This window comes from Girardinichthys multiradiatus, chromosome 17 (assembly GCF_021462225.1).
Source record: "Girardinichthys multiradiatus isolate DD_20200921_A chromosome 17, DD_fGirMul_XY1, whole genome shotgun sequence".
In the NCBI taxonomy this organism is placed as follows: domain Eukaryota; kingdom Metazoa; phylum Chordata; class Actinopteri; order Cyprinodontiformes; family Goodeidae; genus Girardinichthys; species Girardinichthys multiradiatus.
Genome location: NC_061809.1, coordinates 15,394,432 through 15,419,050, shown reverse-complemented (window position 1 = coordinate 15,419,050; position 24,619 = coordinate 15,394,432). Strand labels below are relative to the sequence as shown.

General features: G+C 39.6%; 1 long non-coding RNA gene across 1 annotated transcript in view; it reads left to right on the top strand.

Annotated features, from left to right (window-relative positions):
• The first annotated feature begins 15,610 nt into the window (after nucleotides 1–15,610).
• The window catches only part of LOC124883153, a 33,878-nt gene continuing 24,869 nt past the window's right edge, over nucleotides 15,611–24,619 (top strand). The window contains exons 1-2 of the long non-coding RNA XR_007042091.1: nucleotides 15,611–15,696; nucleotides 15,790–15,872. This is a non-coding gene — a long non-coding RNA (uncharacterized LOC124883153). The remainder of the gene's footprint in view (nucleotides 15,697–15,789; nucleotides 15,873–24,619) is intronic.

The following is a 24,619-nucleotide window of genomic DNA, read 5'->3' as shown; positions in this document are numbered from 1 at the left end:
AAAACAGCTTTACCTTAATAATATAAGGATGGCACTTTCCACAGCATGACTGCCCAGGGTTTTCACAAAAATATTTTCAATTTCTCTCTCTTCATACTTTTTTTTAAACCTTTATACTGTTAAATGGTTTGTGCGTACACATACTAAATGTCTGGATGAGCTCAGGAATGTACATGCCAAAACACATAGTCCATTACAATTATTCACCCATTTGAGTAAAAATCAATACATAACATTCACTTGAACTGATAAAATATTTAGTTGTTTTGGTTTTTTTTTAACAAAAAGGATGCAGTAATCGGTACTATACCTTTAAGAACCACTTATAAAACATGACATTTACCAAACTCTCTTAAAAAGTTGTTTTTGCTTCTTCTTAAAAATCCAACTTTTCCTCCTGACTGGGTAGTTTAGGTATTGAGGCCATATGGAGTAACTCATAGTAAAAGACTATTATATCTTTCTAAATAGGCTCTTTATCAGTGAAATTGGAGGACTGAGTGGTCCAGAGAGTATATTTTACACATTAGCTCATTCTCTTCCTGTCATTATTTAGCACTGACAGGATTGTATGCTAGTAAAATACTGTTAATACATCTGGGCCGTACACGAGCTGCAAAAAAGGTTTTTAGTTCATTCAGCTAATTAAGAAAAACTGTGTCACTGCTGAAATATGGTAACAGTTTGCCCTGCATCTACTTTAATTACAATAATAAAAGTTTGTTAAAAATTAAAAAAAAGGATTTATCATGTTTCTTTACCTTCTTTGGACCATTGCCTATTTAGCTGCAAATTTAGCCTTTGAAAGGTTGAATCCTTAGGTGGTAAAATGACAGACAGGATGTGACAGGATCCAACAACTTCTTGAAACGTTTTTGAGCCAATTACCACCAAAGAAGCCTATTTTTTTAACCCGAAATATAGCACACATCCCTCTTTAGGATTCAATGAATTCCTATGAAAGTCAATTGTGCGCAATGCTGAGACCTTTAGATTCAGTGATAGTGTCGGGATCTGGGAGCCTGTCTGTTTTTTGCTTTCTGCTAACCTTATTCGTCCAGCAGAGGGTGTCGAAGCTACAGGAGGAACGTGTTTTCCATCTTCTGATTGCTGTGTACGCTACTTAAGCCGTGGCTGCCTGCTACTCGTCGCCTGAGTGTTGAGCCTATGTGGTAACCAGCTCAAGCCAGCTTTCTGGTTTTTGATCAGTTCTGTTTTCGGTCTTTTCTGACACGTGTTTCGCCTTAGGTATCTGTAACCTGTGTGTGCGACGACCCTCGAATCGTTCCTCTAGCGCTTGGAGCTTTTGGATTACGTGTCTGGATTCTGCGTACCCTCCAGGACCGAGCAATCTTCAATCTTTCACTGGACCTATGCTACTCTACGACAAGCGTACTCCTCCTGCTGACCTGTCCACCCTCCAACGTAACTCCAGCTCCACTCTCCAACGTAACTCCAGCTTCACCCTCCGTTCACTTCCCACGGAGAGTACGAGTGCTGTGAACTCTACTTCAGTTTCCTTAACTCCGTCTCCCCTGGCGGATCCCGTTCACCCTCTAGTAAGAGCAATAATCATTATTTATGATATATATATATATATTGCCGTCTTTGTTTCTTACCTGCTCTTTTCCCCGCACAGTTGGAGAGACCAGACTCCTGTCACTTCCTTGTAGGATTTTAGGAAAAAATAAACTTCTTTTCACCGTGAGATTATCTCTACTTGAGTTCTTTCTGTATGTGGGTCAGATCAGTGTCAAAAATGATGTCAGATAGTACTTTATCTTAAGCTTTAAGTGAGAGTCCTACTCTTTCTGAATATTGTTAAACATTAGATCTGCTCTTTAATCAGTCAGTCATACAAAAATTGAATATCTTCAACATTTTATTTTATGTCATTCATTTCAAAGCTGTAACTCCTGCACAAATTACTTACACATATGGTGATATATTTCTGTTAGTTTTGATGATGATGAGTTCCAATTAATGAGGTGTCAAGGAAGTCATTTTTTTTTTGCCAGCAAACTATGTTGTCTTTCATTGGCAATACTCTGTAGATTCTCTATTGGGTTTAGCTCTTCCTAGTTTCTTAGTCAATCAAGCACAGGGATATCATGGCTATTAAACGAGGAATTAATAAACTCTTAAATTAGTTTGGCTTTGCAATCCTCTCAAAGCTGCAGATCTCAATTTGTTTGTTCAGTCTTTTTCTTTCCCCTACTTAACTTCACATTAATTTGTGTGGATGCAGCACTCTGAACAGCAGGGTTTATTAGATAATATTGTTAGTTGCTTACCCTTTTTACGGATGACTGTCTGCCGGACAACTATCAAGTCAGCAGGTTCCCCGTGATGGTATATGGCATAACATGGCCAAAGCATTAGATTTAAGTGGGTTAAAAGTCTGTTTTATTGGTTTAATGTAATAATCAAATTTTCTGAGAACCTGAAGTCTGAGTTTTCATTAGCTATAAGTCATAATAAGAAATAGAACAGAAATAGAAATCTAGAAATGTAATGAATCTATTTAATATACGAGTTTAACTTTTTGAATTACCATATGTAAATAAGTAAACTTTTTGCTGATATTTTTAGTTTATTAAGATACACCTGTACATGGTTTTTTGCCAGTTTTTTTTAAACCTACATTGGAACAGGCTGTTATGTAACTGTTTAGCATGTAATAATGTGATCTAGTGGAGTAGCTCAGCTCAGAAATGTGAAGACATTTAATCATCATCTTTATTGGTCATTGCACATGTACATTACAATGAAATTTGTCCTCTGCATTTAACCCATCCCTTATAAGGAGCAGTGGGCTGCCTTTGTGCGGCGCCCGGGGAGCATTCTGGGGCTAAGGGTCTTGCTCAGGGACCCAGAGTGACTATCTGTGGGATTGGAACCTGGCCCCTTGTGTCCCCCTCCGGAACCGCAAACCTAGTCTGTTAAAGAAAATTATGGAATTTACTTTTTCTGAAACTAATTGGAAATGGAGGCATCTTCAGTTTTCTATGTGGTTGGCAGGGGCGGATCTAAGGGGGGTGGGGGGTGCTCCAGCTGCCCCCCTACTTTTATGTCCTTAAAATACTTGTAATTACTAATCACTTGTTTGTACAAAAGCCATTTACAGCCTTCAAATTAAACATTAATTTACCAACAATATGTAATTATAGATATAATCTGAGGTCTCGGAAAAACTTAGTTACGGCCCTGCCTCAAACACCGTCTGCCTAGCACAATAACACAATAACAATTAATGAAAAGTTCAGCTATGAAAAGAAAAAGTAGGGGCTGCAGTTTTACTGATGGGTCTATCACGGAAATGAGGCACAATTAAACCACGTTACATCCGTTCACTCAGATTGGGAAAATAATAAATTGGCTGCCAGGAGAATACAATTTCTAAATATAACTGCTTGGGTGACCTGTGTGAATGTGATCATTATTGGTTTTTATATTGTTATGGACTTTTGTTAATAAGTGGGCTAATTTTTCCAAATCTTGATGCTTGCACATTGCAGATCAGAAGGAAAGTGGAGACATCTCCATTTTCTTTGGCATAGAAAAATTGAGGGATGAGAAGGAAGAAGAAACTGTGAGATATGAGGAAGGAAGAATGATAGAGAGACCAGGAGGGTCACAGGTGAAGGTGGCCACTGAAAATGCAACAGGTGAAGAAATGAGAAAAGATTAGGAAAACATTTTTAGCATAAGCGGTGAAGATGAGAAGATTTCAGAGTCAGAGAGAGAGAGAAAGAAGAGGAAACTGATGAAGGACAGAAGAAAGGAACAGAGTCAGGGAATCCAGCCTTTCCAGCAGGACCACCTGGTATGGTTTTATTCTCGGTATAAATTCCAGTGCAGAGATATTAGACGTTTCAATGAATAACATATCTGCACAAGTCTATAGGTATGTTATGAAGTTAGATAGTCCAGGCTTTAAATATGTAGTCAATTTAGGTTATAATTTTATGGTATAATAAAAGCAAATCCAACAACACAGAAACACAGTGAAAACTAGCATAAGATCATTCTAATTGTCACTATATATATTTTTCAGATATATCAAGATGCAAAGATGATACCTGAAAGTTGTCTGTGTTTCTTAGAAAAGAAAATGACTAGTTTTACAGTGTTTTTTTTGGATGTTTTGATGGCTCCATTTACATATAAAAGATTTCTTCTGCACTTCAATGAAGAGGTCCAGCATTGCCACCCTGCCTAGACATTTTGCGCCTCCTTTGCCCCTGCATGTAAAATTTTCTAAATCTGCCACTGGTGGTAGGTATGGCAGATGTTTTTCAAAATGGCCACAAACAACAATTGTTTACTATGTTTACTATGTGGAAATGGATTGTCATGATCGGAGGTAATCTTTTGACCCGCATGAAAGGAAACCAACAAGGGCAACAGTTTTAAAGAAATTACAAGTGCTGTGTACTCTAATGTAGATTTTTGAACTTGCACTGCTTAACACAACACATCTTCTTACTTGTGCAGGGGAGATGTTCATAGCTAAACTAGCCCAGCTCCAAGTTCATGGGTTAAAAAGGATCAAACGTTCTTTCCAATTCCAAATGCCAACCAAAGCTAAACCCTGTCCTGAGTTTCACAGTGGTTGTATTGCCAGTGAGCCCCTGGCTGTGTATTGGCATCCATTCTGTTACATTTTATGAAATATGAAAAAGTTACAGATGATGGCACAAGGAAAACAGGACATACTTTCAGAAAAACACAAAAAGTTTTTTTTTCCATCTTAAGCACTCAAACACATTTTGAAGGGATCAAAAATGAGTCGCAAATGGGCAGCAACATTGATTCTGATCAATGTTTACTTTTTGTGCAAAGCCATTTGTAAGTACATTGATTTACCTGGGTTCTCTGGAAAGACAACAAATGCACTATTACAGATTGCTACAGAAACATGTATCAGATATACATGTAATATATTTTGCATACATATAGTAAGTTTCATAAGAAAATTCTAAAAAACAGAAAATGGACACCTAAATAGATGTTTTTCACTCTGTCCAAATGTATGTCATATTTATCAACAGAGCCAGGGTTTATACATCAATAAAATTCAGAAAACAAAATGTCCTGGGATGCAGGAAGGTTATCGACTCACCCATACTTTCCACAATATATTTCTTCGAAAGACTGTACCTGGAAAAATACATGTTTTTCTTTTTTTAAAAAGGTCATCGTAAACATGATTCAGCTCAACAGTGTGTTCACTTCATTTTGCAGCAGCTTTAAAAATGGCTGGATTTTTGTGTCAGGAGCTTCAACTGTCTGTTAGTACTGAATGTCCATCAGCAGTACAAGGCTCTTGTATAGATAACAGATATGACCAGGCAGATGTGACCCAGCAAACTCATGTAATGGCAGTTTTCACTGACAAACTACCCTCCCTTCAGGGACAAAAGGAATGGCAAATCCATCTGAATTCAATGTACTTGCATTTTGAAGCCATCACATGAATCTTTTCGATTTGTGATTGCAGAGAATCACGACTTTGAGATCAAGTGTGATTTTCAAGTATTTATTCATAGCTTGACTGTTCAAAACAAACCTATTGAGCCTACTGAGATTTCAAAAAAGGGTAAAGTTCCGAAATATGTATTGCTGTTTTATCTAAAGCATTTGTACATGTCCATTTTCGAAAAAAAGTCATGTTTAAAGTTATGTGTGGATCTTTGTTGGCAATTTAAAAAATGCAAACATACAAGGAATTTAATACTAAAAATACACTCCAAATGTGATATATGGAAAGCGAGATGAGATATTTTTATCATTTCCCTGATAAATAAAACCTGAAACTTACCAAGAACCATAATCGTTGATCGGAAAGAGCCAAGATGGAATAAGCTGTTGCTTCTCAAATTAATAAACACTTTGTAAAGTTCTGATGCTCTGACTGCAGTCTGGCCCTAAGGTCAATATGGCATGTAGTACAAAGAAGATGACCTGCCTTTCATTGAATTTCCTATTCTAAACTATACAAAAGGAAGCAGGATTTTGTTCATTCAGGGTCAGTGACAGTTTTTGATATTGGTAATACAGCTCTACTTAGGGTGGCATTAGCTGCATTTAAAAAAACAAAAACAACATTTTTAAACCTAAACTGGACTGTCCTACACTGAAGAGAGACTATATAAACAGAATTCCAAATTCCTGAAATGTGTGTTGTACTTATGAGAACACACACAAACAAGCATTTTTATTTCCCTATGGTGGATTAAGCATATTAGACAGATCAATATTTTGCAGTCTTTAATGTTTCTATTAAGTTATATCATAAAAAGGCTTTTTTTTTTTTTTGTAGAATGGTTTTTGTCAGGGGAGTAGGAGTGTGTTTTGGTATATGTGGGGATCACATATGGTACAGTAAGAGGGTATCACCAAAGGTGTAATTTATGCAAGAACTGCCACTGTTATGGGTCTTAAGGTTCTGATTACCTAAGCCAGACTTACTCAGCTCAGTTTGAATGAGAGGATGAATTGATTTGCACGAGGCATAAAAAGCTTTTTAAAGTAACGTAAGAAATTACTTTAACTGCCCCCTCCCCCAAACAAACACAGGCATGCAAAACTCTGAGAGTTGTTCCTTAAGATATTCTAATAACCGTAATTCCAAGACTTTAATTTGCTTGTTAGAACCAAAGCTGAAGCACAATCATGATTAACTGCAATCTGATGATGTTAAACTTTATAAAGACACACAATCAGCAGCTGTAACATCCCGTAAGTAGCTGCCTAGCACTGCGAAAACTAAAATAATTAACCTCTACAAAGCATTGGAAAGCTATTAATCCCTTCTCTGTCCTTGCTTCAGATTTTTGCATCTTAAGCAGTTTCCCTATTAAAGGCACAAAAGTCTTGCAGCCTCGAAGGATTGATACCACTTAAACCTATTTCACATTCTATCACATTACAGCTTAAAATATTTAATGCAATTTATTTAGATTTTTTTGCAGCTGGCCGACACAAAACAGAGCATGATTATGAAATGGAGGGAAAATTATACATTGTTTTTGAAACACTTTAAATATACAAATCTTAAATGTCGCATGCATATCTATTCAGCACTCTTTGCTCTGATGAGCCTAATGAGTAAATGGAGTCAACCTGTGAGCATTTTAATATTCAGCTGTTCTATGAAGGCCTCAGAAGATTGTTGGAGAGCATTAGTGAACAAACAACATTATGAAACCAAGGAGCACAGCAGCCATGTCAGTGAAAAAGTTGTGAAGCAGTGGTAGATTTTAAAGCAATAGTTATAGCTTTGAACATCTCATTGAGCAACACTTTTAAGATTTGTATTTTTAAGCTTTCTGAAAACAATGTATAATTTTCCCTATACTTCATAATTATACAATATATTATGTTTTTTGTTACATAAAATGTCAGTACATTACATTAAATAGTATGGCCGTAATATGGCAAAATGTGGAAAAGTTCAAGAGGTATGAATAATTTTACAAGGTACCGGTCACATGTTATCGAAACAGATTACCATGTGCCAAGGTGCTGTAAGTATGCAGAATAATTTTTGCCAAAAGCTGGTTACAAAGGTTTTGCAACTCAGATACCATTAAACTCACCATGCGAGCTATAAAAATGTAGGTGTTGCAAACATGAAGTGTTACAGATAAAGTGCTCAGATGTAGTATTCTAATCTTACATGTGATATTTTCAATAGCTGTAAGCCGAGATAAATGCCTGAAAACATTAGTCTGTGTGTAATTAATCATGTGTTTCATTTAATAAGAAGAGCCACTGAAACAAAATGAACTTTAATAATATTCTAACAATATATTAATATTATTCTAATTTACTGACTATAACTGTAATACCACTTTTAGGCAACAGTTCAACAGTAATCTGAATTGCCCTTAATGTCCAGTGTCCTATTTGTTAAAACAAATACTAAGAGCTATACTAGATTAAGGAAATGAGATGAGAGAAAATCAGGCTTGAGGAACATTGACAAATGAACAATTAACAATGACAAAAAAGCAGGGAAGCAGTTATTTGACATTTGCTGTGTAACTGAAAACCGCATAAGACGTGATTAAAATCTTTCACTAAATCCAATTGTTGCTGACATTAAGATTGTTAAATTCCCTTGTTACAAATTAGAGTTATTTTTTTGAAGTGACCAAAAAAACTGAGATTTCATGATGTGAAAGGAGATTAATTGGTTTTTGACATCCCTAGACTCCCCATTATGTTGGGAATGTCTACTCTGATAAGTGGCACAATAGCAACCACACGTTTTCTCTTTCACACTGTCAATCATTGTTTTACAAACATCACTGGGAATAAGTTCTTATCAAAGACATTTTTTTTAATATCACCTTTGTTGTTTAATATGCAAAGCTACACTTGATGAAAGCTTAATCACATAAATCTGTGGACCTGCTGATCTCTGTCAGGCAACTTGATTAAATTGATTAATAGGGGTTTTGTTTTGCTGTTGATAAACAACAGGAACTCACTGCCAGGCAGCCTCAGCAAGAATAAAGCAGAGAATTTGTGAAGAGTGAGGATAGCTCTGTAAAAATAGATTGAAAGTGCTTCTCTTTAATGTACCCAGGTTTGAGACGGCAGTGCTGGTGACCTTGTTTGTTAACTGGGTTATAAAATGGCTTTAAGAATCAATACTAAGGCTAGCAATCTGGTCTGTTGCAGAGGCATTAAAACTTTTTACAGGGTAGTCTACATTACATTGTGATCACCCTAATGTTGCATGATTGATGGTGTCGGGGAAGCAGCAGAAAAACAGAAAGTTTCCTCACTAGGCCAAAGAAATTAATGCAATTCAGGTATTTATTAATGTCGAGTAAATTTACAAGAAAAGACATCTTGGTGCATTAATGTACAGTTCAAACCAAAAATTCGATTGCTCCACAAAATGTCTGTTTCTTTTTAAATTTCTGCTAAATTATAGACCCTGCATTCACTAATGCCCCTTTCACACCAGACTAAGCCTGTCTGGGGTCTATTGAGAAAGCAGTCCACTCCTCATTACCCTTGATGAAAGAGAGTGTTGGAATAATTGAATATAGATTTATCTTATATTTTCTCCTATTCTTTAACTTGACTATTTGATCTCATAACCTTTCATGATGTTTGTGTGAGTAAAGGATGTGTGAGTTTATCTGCAGGCAAAGGTCATAAATGGTGCTAAGCTAGCAGAGAAGGAAGCAGTCCAGTTGAGGAGGTCATAAAGATGAAGGCTGATTACACTCAACAAAAGGCACAACTGACCCTACAAGTTGGAGGAGACTGTGGGAAATGTGTTGTTAAAAGATAAAGCTGTTTATGACCTGTTTACGATGCAGCTGTTGTTTTCCCCCATCCTTTAGAGAACAATGTTTTTGTAAACTAGGGACCTCCGAAAGACAATAAAAAGAGGAAGCGGTCGGATAGGCTTCAGAGCGGTGCGAGATCTGTAACTGAGCACATCTTGACCGTTTCTCCTCGCAAAGCGAGTAAAAGAAACTAATACTTTGTCTCTCTTTTCTTTTTGTGTTGTTATAAGTATTGTTAGGTTGGTTAAACCTGACAGAGAGTTCCCAGACTGTTTTTGAGCATTTGTGAAACTTCCATTGTGAGATCATGATGGTTCATTATCATTGCGGAGGCATATCAAGGACATACAGTATCTTACAAAAGTGAGTACACCCCTCACGTTTTTGTAAATATTTTATTATATATTTTCATGGGTCAATCCTGGACATATGACACTTTAATACAATCAAATTAGTTAGTGTACAGCTTGTATAACAGTTTAAATAGGTATAACAGTTTTTTTTTTCTCTTGCTCCCGGTGGAAGATACGCGTTTTCTCTCCCTCCCTCCCCGCTGATCCCTGCTTCTGCTTTTTGTCTGTGTATTTCTCAGAGCCTTGCTTTGCATATCCTCCAAACTTGTAAATTATGGATTTGGTCAGCTGGTCTCTCATCGTAATTGATCATATGTTTTCGATGGGAAGACAGGGTAAAGGAGAAACCTCTTGTCCAGATGGGACGTTCTTCTCTGGAAACACAATGGATTCTTGGCAGCAGTGGAAGATTGTGTTCCTGACTACGATGTCGGTCGAGGACGTAGAAAACCTGTACATATTTGGACTTTTGATAACAGGATTTCTGCTTTTTGGAGTTGGTGGTTACCTGACTTATTGAGTGATTCGCAAAACGTGGGCGGCTGTTCAAAGCATTCCAAAGCTGCCTGCGATGTTGGATGGAGTCTGTAGAGCGATCAACACTCAGACTGAAATATAAAGAGAGCAGAATCGCATGCTGGACGCGATTCTTGAACAGAATCGCAGCCTGGCAGCGGTAGGACTCAGAGGTTAAAGGATACAATCTTGGAGAAGTTGTACGCTCAAGATCTGCGGAAAGTACCAGAAATTTGGCCATTTGGATGCGCAATTGAGACATACCAGTAAAACTCTTAAGGTAGTTGGAAATTCACAATTGCCTGAACCACAACATCTATTGTTTTTCTAAAGCTGGCGCCCCAATGTGGTTTTGGCAACCAAATAGCCAGTCTAACTGGCTATCGACAAAATATCTCCTGGATGTTATATAAACACGATGCTCTTCCCCCAGCACATGTGGCCGATTGATAAAACTTCCACCTCTCTTCTCAAGGACAATGGCGCTTCTATCAGTGTTGACAGTAAAACACACTCAGACTTATACTTTCGCACCCTCAAGATTCCACAGTTCCCTTGCTAAATCTTTACTTATGTGTGTGTTGCTTATCCCTGCTGAGGTTTTTTGTACTACTTCAGACTGTATTCTGCTAAGAATAGTCTGAAATACCTAAATGTGTGATTTCAATACTTTTCATAGATTTTCACACTTTTCAGAAGGATTACCAGCGAAAGCCAAATATTATTACTATTTGAAAATTTGGACTAAAGCTGTTTTTAAACCAATGACCATAGATTTTTAGATTTCTTAGAAGGATTGTATTACAACTAATTCATACCAGTGAAAGCCAAACCTTATTAGTATTTCAAAGTTTGGACCTTTCTTGTAGCACAGGAATAATTCCTTACCACATAGGAGTTAATGATCTAATTACCTCTATTAGAAAGATTGGATTAAAACCAGCTCTTACCAGTAAACTCCCAAGGATTATTAATGTCATTTGATTGTTTTTCTGTGTTTCATTTTCTGTATCATTGTAATGTTTTTCCTGATGCACAGCGCTTCGAGTGCCTTGTTGCTGAAAAGCACTATATAAATAAACTTGACTTGACTTGACTGAAACCAAGGACCCATGCACGGAGGCTACAGTCCCTGCCCATTGACCTTTGCTGCATGTCTTCTTCTCTTTTTCCACCCCATTTGCTGTCGGTCAACAAAATAAAGGCCACTAGTGCTACAAAAAAAAAAAAAAAACCTCACAGCAATCAATGTCTAAACCGCTAGCACAGCCGAAAATGAAAATGATGGCCCAAACTTGTACAGTGCTTTATCAAATCTGAGAAATCAAAAGGGCTTTACACTACAATCAGTTATCCACCCATTCAAACACTGACAGTGGTAGGCTACATTGTAGCCATAGCTGCCCTGATGCAGACTGACAAAAGCAGGAATGCCATATGACTGGCGCCATCAGGCCCTCTGACCACCATCAGCAGGCAAGGCGGGTGAATCGGCAACCCACCGGGTAGCCGGGCAAACCTGACTCACAGTAATGGTGCCCAGTTAGCCATTTTCCCTCCCCTGTGTTTGTATGAAATTCTTCATGTGACTCATTACTGTTACAAGGTCTTAGGTGTGAATGAGGAGCAGGTGTGTTAAATTTGGCATTATCCCTCTCAATCGCTCAGAATAGGCCTTGCCATGGTGGACCAAAGAAGTATAGTGCAAATGCTCAGGGTCATATCCACAGGTTTTCTTTTGAAAATAGATGTACACTATGGTTACTGCCAGCATTGCTGCAGATGTTGAATGGGCTAGGGGTCATCCTGTCACTGCTTCAAATTGGTCTGCATGGCTGTTGTCCCAGAAGGAAGCTTCTTCCAAAGATGATGCACAAGAAAACCCTCAGTTTGCTGAAGACAAGGAGACTAAGGACATACATTACTGGAACCATGTTCTGTGGTCTGATGAGACCAAGATAAACATATTTGCTCTAGATAGTGTCAAGCATGTGTGGCGGCAACCAGGTTAGGAGTACAAAGACAAGTGTGTCTTGCCTACAGTGAAACATGGTTTGGGGCTGTATGAGAGCTGCCTGTTGTGGGGAGCTGCAGTTCAGTAAGGAAACCATGAATGCCAACATCTACTGTGACTTACTGAAGCACAGCATGATCATGACCTTCAACACACCTCCAACATGACAACTGTCTTGATAAAGAAACTGAGGGTAAAGGTGCTGGATAGGCCAAGCATGTCTCCAGACCTAAACCGTATTGAGCATTTGTGCGGAATCCTAAAACGGAAGGTCTCAAACATTCACCAGCTCCATGATGTTCTCATGGAGGAGTGGAAGATGATTCCAGTGGTAACCTGTGAAGCTTTATTGTACTCCATGCCTAAGAGAGTTAAGGCAGAGTTGGGAAATAATGGAGACCACACAAAATATTGACACTTTGGGTACAATATGGTCATTTTCTCTTAGGGGTGTACTCACGTTTGTTGCCAGTGGTTTAGGCATCAATGGCTGTGTGTTGAGTAATTGTGAGGGGGACAGCAAATTTACATTGCTATACAAGCTGTGTACTGACTACATTGTGTCAGAGTCATATCTTCAGTGTTGTCCCAGGAAAAGATTTAATAAAATATTTACTGAAATGTGAGAGGTGTACTGAGATACTTTAGGTGCCATGTGGAGGAGCTTGCTAGCAAATATGCCTTCTTATGCATGACATGTTAACACTCTGCAGTCTCACCAATAAAAATAGTACCACGCTCAGGTCCCTTCACATACAGATTGGTATGCATTTAACAACAAGGCTCTCAGCTGTGGGCAGCACACCGAAATCCATGTTGTGTAAAGGCTGGGTGACAAAAGAAAAAGTTAGTTTTTTAGGCTGCAGCTCAAATTTCATAGCGCATAGTGAAACCATATATTTACAGACATTATTCACAGACAACTATTTTTCCCTCATTGACAATAAATCAGGCAACACATTTCCTTTTTTGGGTCATTTAGGATTACCAAAATATTTTCTATTTGCTAAAGCCAGCAGAATGAGAGAGATTTTTTTGAAAACTTTCTTCATATTCTGCACTTTGCATGCACCAAGAACTTTATGCCTTTAAACAATTTGGGAAATGCCAGATGATGATAATGATGATGACTTTTTCTGCTTTATAACTGTTAGGACTAACAAAAGTATTTATATCAAAAGCTTTATAAGCATCACACGTTGCTAATCAACAATGTTACAGATTACTGGAGTCACTCCTATGTATGTATTTTCAGGCAACGCCTCTACATACTGCTGACATCTGTGACATTTGAAAAATCAAAAGGAACAGGGTAAGATATAGTAGGAGAATTGCTGACTTCAGCAAGTTGAATTCATGCTTCAGGGTCCAATTTTCAGATGCCTGAAGCTGCCTTGTTCTAAAAAGCTAAAAAACTAAACTAAAACTAAAACGCAAGATTAAAGTTTGTATATGCACACAGTGACAATGTCACTGACTTTTGAGCTCTCGGAGGTCAAAGGGGAAAGCTTGCAACAGTGAGAACACCCAACCAAAAAGAACAGGAGAGGCAGCATCATGTTTCATCAAGTGATTTGCTATAGAAGGGACTGGTGCACTTCAAGAAATATGGGCATCTTGATAAAACAACATCATATTGAGATATTATAAAGGAACATCCAAAGACATCAGTCAGGATGCAAATGGGTCTGCCAGATGGACAATAATCCAAAAAATACAATTTAAAAAATTTGCTAAAGGACAACAAAATCAATGTTTTGATATTGTCATCACAAAGCTGTGATCTCAGTCCTATAGAATGTTTTTGTAGGAGCAAAGCAATGCAGTTGCAAGAGGAATTGGCAAAATTTCAAATTATTGTGAGAAAGATACCCAAATAAAATATTTTTTGCCCTAATTCAAGACTTCATCATCCTTTCCACTAATTCTTTACAAGATAGCAAACTGACATACAAATTGACCTATTCATGACAGATAATTCTATGGCAATTAAGTCCATGAGCTAATTCATTTTATTCTAACAGGCCTAATTAAGTGTATTTGAATAAAGACATGGTTAAATTACAGATTTTTTGGTTAATATCTTTCTACAGGTACTCTTTAAATATTTCACAGTTTCTTCTGTAGAGAAGAAAAAAAAATGACATTGTTTAGAGCTTCGTTTAAGGAAAAATTTATTTTTCACAGAACAAAGAGAGATAAGTGGAAAGTAAAACAAGGTCTCTTTTTAGACTCCTGCCAATTTACACTTGCAAAATACTGTAGAACCAATTTTGCGTTTTAAATTGGTAAGGACGTTAGAGTATAAAAGGATTTTTTTGAGTTTGCTATCTGTTTAAAATTTGCCTTTAAATTGAAATGTGGGTGTTAAAGGTAAAATATACAAAAGAAAATATACTTCCTATTCTAGCATTTCATTTTGCAGGAGAAACATGTAATTATATTTAAGGCATTACCCACACATCTGTTTCAGTCTGCCAGTATTAATTATAGGTATCATTTCATTCTCCTCGTCACTGGGTCATGTCACCCAGTAGGTCAGTGAGACCCACCTGTTTCAGTGGTGAAGATTGGGTTAGGGCTGTTATTGGACTTGAAGAAGATGCAGGTGTTTTTCTTTTGGCAGGTGTGCAAAACTGAGCAGATTGTGTTCATTTTGAACGTCCAAATTTATATCGATGGCCATTCATCATCTTGATTCTCTCTGTGCAAGTCAAAAGGACCTAATATATTACACATAGCTTATTCTGGACATGAAATAGCTAATTGTTTATTACGTTTCTTTCATCTTGAGGCCACCAGGAGATAAATTGAGATTGCCTAGTTAAAGTTACTGTGTATCCACAGACAATTGTGTTTAAGCCTCAAATTAAAATATAATAACCCTTTTTGTGTGTATAAATGTGTCAGGTATTACAAAGACAAAGAAAAACAAAATAACAAAACTGAAAAGTAGTAAAACAAAAACTATAAGATTACGGTAAATAATTTACCATTACCTAATGGATACACAGAAGGCTTCCTGAAAGTAGCCATTACTTAGCAATATTAATTTCTTTTTGGGTTGTCAACACAAAAACAATAACCTTGTGCAATCAAAGCTGAGGTAATGTTGAGAAAAACTAAAAAGAGCATCAAATTGGCAATGATAATTTTAGAGGTTCCAGAACCTTAATGTTAGACTCAGAAAATCAAAAAGGTTGGAGGAAACTCCATCATTTTCAGCTCAAGCTCAATAGAATTAGTTTGATTTCTAACTCCTACACTTTAAACTTTTCATGCTCATAGCTGTTAAAAGCAATGGTAAAGGTTCCCATACATTTCGGACTGGTTTTGCCTAAAAAAACATTGTGTGGTGTGGCTTATCTCAGTTGGTACTAAAATGTCCTGAAGCACCAAATGCACCATGTGGACATTTGGCTGATGAGCTCCACCTGTTGACTTTAGAACACCATGCAAACAACAAGGAGCTGAGAAGAATGTCACAGAGAGGACAGTGAGTTTTTGGAAGACAATTACTATATAGAATTTGACAAATGCCTACCTCTTCATTAAAAATGAACTGAAATTCTTAGACTGTGCTTGCCAGCTAATGGATCATTGAATGGAGCTGTTGGGGGCAACCAGATGAGAAGCTGCTGCTATGATGAAGAATACTCAGTGAGATGAAAGGTGAGCAACCACCATACCAAACTATACAATTGTTTTCCCTTGCCTAATAGAAGCAGTCCAAGTGGCCTGTGTTTCCGTTATGAGGTCATGTGATATTTCAAGGTGTTTTAGATGTAAGCCAGTGTTTTATACAGGAAGATGTTGATTCCTTCTTTGATGCTTTTGAGAAAATTCCAGAAGAGTTTGATCGGCCTGAGGTTAAGTGGACATTACCTATTTAAAGTGTTCTTTAAGCTCAGAAAGCTTAGCTGACTATTTGCCTCTGATAGCAAATAGTATGACATGATGAGGAGTCTGGTTGTTTTGGCAGCATATGACGTGGTGCCAGAGGTTCACAGACAAACATTCAGGGCACTGAGGCATACAAATATGTTGAGATGTTCAAAGATTTGGGTAGTCACCAGGAGGTACTCTTTGACCAGTGGTTAGCAGCTGCCAAAGTCTATAACTTTCAGCATCTCAAGAAGCTTATTTTTGTGGAACAGTTTAAGACTAGTTTACTCTATCACATGCAGACACGTCCAAATGAGATGGAGACTGCAGAATTCTGGAAAGATGCTATAAAAAGCCAGTTTAAGGAGCCGCCATTCTGATCACCAATGGCTTGAGAAAAGGGATGAGCAACCACATTTTTCCAGGAAGGTAATCTGTCATTGCTGTATTAAGTCGAACATATAAAATGTTGCTGTCTAAGGCTTAGAGGAAAAATGGTGAGGGAAAATTTGGGAGCTTGATTAACTCCTCTGAGAGCTAATTGTATTTTTAATTTCTACACGTCTTCATTGAATTGGCCTTTTTCAAGCATTGCATATCAGAATTTCCACCATTATGTAAACACTGGGTTACTTTGGGCTTGAGCAAAGAGATAAAAAAGTATTTCGACAAAAGCTTGAAAATGTTATGTTTTATTAAATACTGTATAGCTCTTTTATAATATCTTTGATTTGTTTGCTTTGTGCTAGAAATTAGTTTACCCAAGTCCTTAGCTTCACAAAAGAAAATATGATTAATATAGTAAATGTAAAATAAATCCCCAACGTAAAATAAAATAAAAACATTTATCATTTATCTAATTTTAGATAAACTGAGATAAAAAGACGAAATGACTTATTTCCAAACAAAACATTTATTAGAAAACAAACACAGAACAATTTAAATTTAATATATCAATTATTTACTTGTAACCTCTCACAGCACGGCTATAATGCCACTCTGTGAAAGTGTCTACCTGGAAGCAGAGGGGAACATTGCAGTTTGTCAGCTTTTGGTGGGGGCTCGAAATCATCTTAAGTAAATATTAATAACATCTATAACTTCAATCAATAAGAATTTTTTTTGATGAATAGCTGCATACATTTTTAATAATTTTACTTGAGTACTTCATCAAAGTTTTTGGTTACTCTACCCATCTCTAGTTTTTCTTTTTTTTTACTGAATGTAGAATAAATATATTTTAACCAGAAATGCACCAGATCATTGCTAGTTTTTACTTGTGTAAAAATAAATTGACATAATGCTACTCATCTTTGAGTACAATTTTTTTTTTTTTTGTGTACTCTACCCACCTTTGCACAGCAGGCATTCACCCCAGAGTTGGCATGCATAAATGCACAATTATTTAACAAAACTACATCTGCCAGTATTTAAATTGATCAGTTCTTTTGTCGAAAGCCTCTTCTTTTTAGGAATCAAAACCTTGCCTTTGAGTTGTCCATGTTCTTCATCACAGCTCTCCATTCTCACCAGAAAACAGAGGAAAAAAAACAGACTGGTCAGAACAGATCTTCATCCTTGTATAGTTGCTGAGTAGGAGACAGGAAGTTTGGCTCTCCAGTCCCCAAGTACAGGTCCTTCTCAGAATATTAGCATATTGTGATAAAGTTCATTATTTTCCATAATGTCATGATGAAAATTTAACATTCATATATTTTAGATTCATTGCACACTAACTGAAATATTTTAGGTCTTTTATTGTCTTAATACGGATGATTTTGGCATACATCTCATGAAAACCCAAAATTCCTATCTCACAAAATTAGCATATTTCATCCGACCAATAAAAGAAAAGTATTTTTAATACAAAAATGTCAACCTTCAAATAATCATGTACAGTTATGCACTCAATACTTGGTCGGGAATCCTTTTGCAGAAATGACTGCTTCAATGCGGCGTGGCATGGAGGCAATCAGCCTGTGGCACTGCTGAGGTCTTATGGAGGCCCAGGATGCTTCGATAGCGGCCTTTAGCTCATCCAGAGTGTTGGGTCTTGAGTCTCTCAACGTTCTCTTCACAATATCCCACAGATTCTCTATGGGGTTCAGGTCAGGAGAGTTGGCAGGCCAATTGAGCACAGTGATACCATGGTCAGTAAACCATTTACCAGTGGTTTTGGCACTGTGAGCAGGTGCTAGGTCGTGCAGAAAAATGAAATCTTCATCTCCATAAAGCTTTTCAGCAGATGGAAGCATGAATGCTCCAAAATCTCCTGATAGCTAGCTGCATTGACCCTGCCCTTGATAAAACACAGTGGACCAACACCAGCAGCTGACACGGCACCCCAGACCATCACTGACTGTGGGTACTTGACATTGGACTTCTGGCATTTTGGCATTTCCTTCTCCCCAGTCTTCCTCCAGACTCTGGCACCTTGATTTCCGAATGCCATGCAGAATTTGCTTTCATCCGAAAAAAGTACTTTGAACCACTGAGCAACAGTTCAGTGCTGCTTCTCTGTAGCCCAGGTCAGGCGCTTCTGCCGCTGTTTCTGGTTCAAAAGTGGCTTGACCTGGGGAATGCGGCACCTGTAGCCCATTTCCTGCACACGCCTGTGCACGGTGGCTCTGGATGTTTCTATTCCAGACTCAGTCCACTGCTTCCGCAGGTCCCCCAAGGTCTGGAATCGGCCCTTCTCCACAATCTTCCTCAGGGTCCGGTCACCTCTTCTCGTTGTGCAGCGTTTTCTGCCACACTTTTTCCTTCCCACAGACTTCCCACTGAGGTGCCTTGATACAGCACTCTGGGAACAGCCTATTCGTTCAGAAATTTATTTCTGTGTCTTACCCTCTTGCTTGAGGGTGTCAATAGTGGCCTTCTGGACAGTAGTCAGGTCGGCAGTCTTACCCATGATTGGGGTTTTGAGTGATGAACCAGGCTGGGAGTTTTAAAGGCCTCAGGAATCTTTTGCAGGTGTTTAGAGTTAACTCGTTGATTCAGATGATTAGGTTCATAGCTCGTTTAGAGACCCTTTTAATGATATGCTAATTTTGTGAGATAGGAATTTTGGGTTTTCATGAGCTGTATGCCAAAATCATCCGTATTAAGACAATAAAAGACCTGAAATATTTCAGTTAGTGTGCAATGAATCTACAATATATGAATGTTAAATTTTCATCATGACATTATGGAAAATAATGAACTTTATCACAATATGCTAATATTTTGAGAAGGACCTGTATTTAATGGATATTCAAAAGGCTTAAAACATGTTTCTGAAGGCATTTGTTTGGGTTGCTGAGACAGTATGGATGGTTGTACTGTACAACCAAAGCTGGAGTTGTGTCCCTATTCTCTGAACCAAGTTGAGCTCGTTCCCAGGGCAAGTTTCAAAGAGTCTGTGACCGGGGTGGGAGGGATCAGCCAGAATCTTCCCTGCCCGCTTCAGGGTCCTGGAGGTGTACAGTTCCTGGAGCGACAGTAGACTGCAGCCAATCACCTTCTCAGCAGACCGAATGACACGCTGCAGCCTGCCCTTATCCTTGGCTGTAGCAGCGGCGTACCAGATGGTGATGGAGGAGGTGAGGATGGACTCAATGATGGCTGTGTAGAAGTGCACCATCATAGTCTTTGGCAGGTTGAATTTCTTCAGCTGCCACAGGAAGAACATCCTCTGCTGGGCTTTCTTGATGAGGGAGCTGATCTTTGGCTCCCACTTGAGATCCTGGGAGATGATGGTTCCCAGGAAGCGGAAAGATTCCACAGTGTCAATTGTGGAGTCACAGAGGGTGATGGGGGCAGGTGGGGCTGGGTTCTGCCTGAAGTCCACAACCATCTCCACTGTCTTTAGAGCGTTGAGCTGAAGGTTGTTCTGGCTGCACCAGTCCAACAGATGGTCCACCTCCCATCTGTACGCGGACTCGTCACCATCAGAGATGAGTCCGATCAGGGTGGTGTCGTCCGCAAACTTCAGAAGCTTGACAGACTGGTGACTGGAGGTGCAGCTTCTCAAAAAATTAGCATATTGTGATAAAGTTCATTATTTTCTATAATGTAATGATGAAAATTTAATCATATATTTTAGATTCATTCCACACTAACTGAAATATTTCAGGTCTTTTATTGTCTTAATACGGATGATTTTGGCATACAGCTCATGAAAACCCAAAATTCCTATCTCACAAAATTAGCATATTTCATCCGACCAATAAAAGAAAAGTGTTTTTAATACAAAAAACGTCAACCTTCAAATAATCATGTACAGTTATTCACTCAATACTTGGTCGGGAATCCTTTGGCAGAAATGACTGCTTCAATGCGGCGTGGCATGGAGGCAATTAGCCTGTGGCACTGCTGAGGTCTTATGGAGGCCCAGGATGCTTCGATAGCGGCCTTTAGCTCATCCAGAGTGTTGGGTCTTGAGTCTCTCAACGTTCTCTTCACAATATCCCACAGATTCTCTATGGGATTCAGGTCAGGAGAGTTGGCAGGCCAATTGAGCACAGTGATACCATGGTCAGTAAACCATTTACCAGTGGTTTTGGCACTGTGTGCAGGTGCCAGGTCGTGCTGAAAAATGAAATCTTCATCTCCATAAAGCTTTTCAGCAGATGGAAGCATGAAGTCCTCCAAAATCTCCTGATAGCTAGCTGCATTGACCCTGCCCTTGATAAAACACAGTGGACCAACACCAGCAGCTGACACAGCACCCCAGACCATCACTGACTGTGGGTACTTGACACTGGACTTCTGGCATTTTGGCATTTCCTTCTCCCCAGTCTTCCTCCAGACTCTGGCACCTTGATTTCCGAATGACATGCAGAATTTGCTTTCATCCAAAAAAAGTACTTTGGACCACTGAGCAACAGTCCAGTGCTGCTTCTCTGTAGCCCAGGTCTGGGGAATGCGGCACCTGTAGCCCATTTCCTGCACACACCTGTGCACGGTGGCTCTGGATGTTTCTACTCCAGACTCAGTCCACTGCTTCCGCAGGTCCTCCAAGGTCTGGAATCGGCCCTTCTCCACAATCTTCCTCAGAGTCCGGTCACCTCTTCTCGTTGTGCAGCGTTTTCTGCCACACTTTTTCCTTCCCACAGACTTCCCACTGAGGCGCCTTGATACAGCACTCTGGGAACAGCCTATTCGTTCAGAAATGTCTTTCTGTGTCTTACCCTCTTGCTTGAGGGTGTCAATAGTGGCCTTCTGGACAGCAGTCAGGTCGGCAGTCTTACCCATGATTGGGGTTTTGAGTGATGAACCAGGCTGGGAGTTTTAAAGGCCTCAGGAATCTTTTGCAGGTGTTTAGAGTTAACTCGTTGATTCAGATGATTAGGTTCGTAGCTCGTTTAGAGACCCTTTTAATGATATGCTAATTTTGTGAGATAGGAATTTTGGGTTTTCATGAGCTGTATGCCAAAATCATCCGTATTAAGACAATAAAAGACCTAAAATATTTCAGTTAGTGTGCAATGAATCTAAAATATATGAATGTTAAATTTTCATCATGACATTATGGAAAATAATGAACTTCATCACAATATGCTAATTTTTTTAGAAGGACCTGTACAGTCGTTTTATTTCAGCATGCATCCTCTAAGTCTGTGGACAGTAAAGTTGGAGTTTTGGCAAAAACCAAAGGAGATCAATTCTCGTCATTTTCTGCTTTTTTTTTTTATCATTAAATGTAAACATCATAATGCCTGCCTGTCATGGGTCTATTTCATTAACAATACATGACACTTGGTGTCTTTTTCAGATGTATTCATGGGATGGAAGTGGCATTTTCAGTCTGATTAGAAAAATGTTATATATGTCTATTGGCTTCTGTTTTCTGTGCTCCTATATCTTGCAAAATTCCCAATAAGTCTGATTTTATATAGATATTTTGCTATTGCCGTAAAAATTAATAAAAGCTAAATTTTAACTAAAATGCTACTTATTAAGGTTAATAGTGCTCACTTCAAAAAGACCTTAACTTGATGCTTTAATAGCTTTTTTGAATTAAGACGTGGCACATATTTAACAGCTTATAATTTGTATGCTAGCACCGAGGTACACAAATAATGTAGATTAGGAATATTAGAACCCTTAGTGTTGTTCAGGTAAAAAGTGTTATGCTTACATGCTGTTCAGGTTATAATAAATAGTCGGTATCTTAAAAGTTCGTTCGTTCGTCGTCTTCCGCTTATCCAGGACCGGGTCGCGGGGGCAGCAGACTCAGCCGAGACGCCCAGACGTCCCTCTCTCCAGACACCTCCTCCAGCTCCTCCAGGGGGAGCCCAAGGCGTTCCCAGGCCAGCCGAGAGACATAGTCCCTCCAGCGTGTCCTGGGCCGTCCCCTGGGCCTCCTCCCGGTGGGACGTGCCTGGAACACCTCCCGAGGAAGGCGTCCAGGAGGCATCCAGTATAGATGCCCGAGCCACCTCAACTGGCTCCTCTCAATGTGGAGGAGCAGCGGCTCTACTCCGAGCTCCTCCCGGATGGCCGAGCTCCTCACCCTATCTCTAAGGGAGTGCCCGGCCACCCTACGGAGGAAGCTCATTTCAGCCGCTTGTATCCGTGATCTCGTTCTTTCGGTCATGACCCAAAGTTCATGGCCATAGGTGAGGGTAGAAACGTAGACCGACCAGTAAATTGAGAGCTTTGCTTTTCGGCTCAGTTCTCTCTTCACCACAATGGACCGGCACAGCGCCCCCATTACTGTGGCAGCTGCACCGATCCGTCTGTCGATCTCCCGCTCCATTCTTCCCTCACTCGTGAACAAGACCCCGAGATACTTAAACTCCTCCACTTGAGGCAGGAACTCCCCTCCAACCTGAAGAGAACAAGCCACCCTTTTCCGGTCGAGTACCATGGCCTCGGACTCGGAGGAGCTGATCCTCATCCCAGCCGCTTCACACTCGGCTGCGAACCGCCACAGCGCATGCTGTAGGTCTTGGCTAGAGGGGGCCAGCAGGACCACGTCATCCGCAAAAAGAAGAGACGAAATCCACTGGTCCCCAAACCAGACCCCCTCCGGCCCTTGGCTGCGTCTAGAAATCCTGTCCATAAAAGTTATGGACAGGACTATTATGGACTATAAACACTGTTTATAGTGGGGGCGGGAGACTGCTGACCTCGACTGAGGACATTATCGGGCGGTGGAAGGAGTACTTCGAGGATCTCCTCAATCCTGCCATCACGCATTCCGTGGTGGAAACAGAGGCTGGGGACTCGGGGTTGGATTCTTTCATCACCCAGGCTGAAGTCACCGAGGTGGTTAAAAAGCTCCGCGGTGGCAAGGCTTCGGGGGTGGATGAGATCCGCCCTGAGTACCTCAAGTGTCTGGATGTTGTAGGGCTGTCATGGTTGACACGCCTCTTCAACATTGCGTGGCGGTCGGGGACAGTGCCTCTGGACTGGCAGACTGGGGTGGTGATCCCCCTTTATAAGAAGGGGGACCGGAGGGTGTGTTCCAACTACAGGGGGATCACACTCCTCAGCCTCCCTGGTAAGGCCTACGCCAGGGTATTGGAGAGGAGAGTCCGACCGATAGTCGAACCTCGGCTTCAGGAGGAACAGTGTGGTTTTCGTCCCAGCCGTGGAACACTGGACCAGCTCTATACCCTCTACAGGGTGCTCGAGGGTTCATGGGAGTTTTCCCAACCGGTTCACATGTGTTTTGTGGACCTGGAGAAGGCATTCGACTGTGTCCCTCGTGATGCCCTGTGGGGGGTGCTCCAGGAGTATGGAATCGGGGGCCCTTTATTAGGGGCCATCCGGTCCCTGTACGAGCGGAGCAGGAGTTTGGTCCGCATTGCCGGCACTAAGTCGGACCTGTTCCCAGTGCATCTTAAAAGTTCATTATATAAAATTGCATATTTCCTAATTATCTCAATATTAACAGTGGTGTAATCCCTTTCAAATGTTCTTTGATATGACCTAAAACCATTGCTCAAATTTGTTTCATTAGTGTGCATCTCCAGACTCAAACAAATATGTGCTACATATTCACTTCAGCGGATGATATATGCTAATTAAGAGCACTGTAAATGATTGAGAAATCCCTTTATTGAAACTGATTAATATCTAATTAAAACCTTTGATTTATTTAATTCACGCAAGTACAACAATAATTCTCTGTAACCCCATAATGATTGACACACCCTTAAACAGCACAATAGTCTATGATTTAGAAGAATCCTCATTACCAGAAAACATTAATAAACTGACCTAACCCAAATGAGAGAGGCAAACTTGTTTTCCTGGTGTATTTTAGGCGACACTCATAATTTTCAAACCTGAAAACCTAAATGGTCCCAATGACTAACATCACTCACACAGATTACTTTCTATGGCTTCCAATGTGAAAATGTTGTACATAAGTCATTTAGTATTCCTAAGGCTCTGCACAGGTACATCTTTTCTCATAAATGTCTGACACTGCTGTGCCCCAAAATATTCCCATGGATCTGCCAGATCTTAAGTGAAGAGCTTTACCGAAGTGGTTTGATGTTGATTTGAGCCTTATAAACAAGGAGAAAATTGGGAGTAGT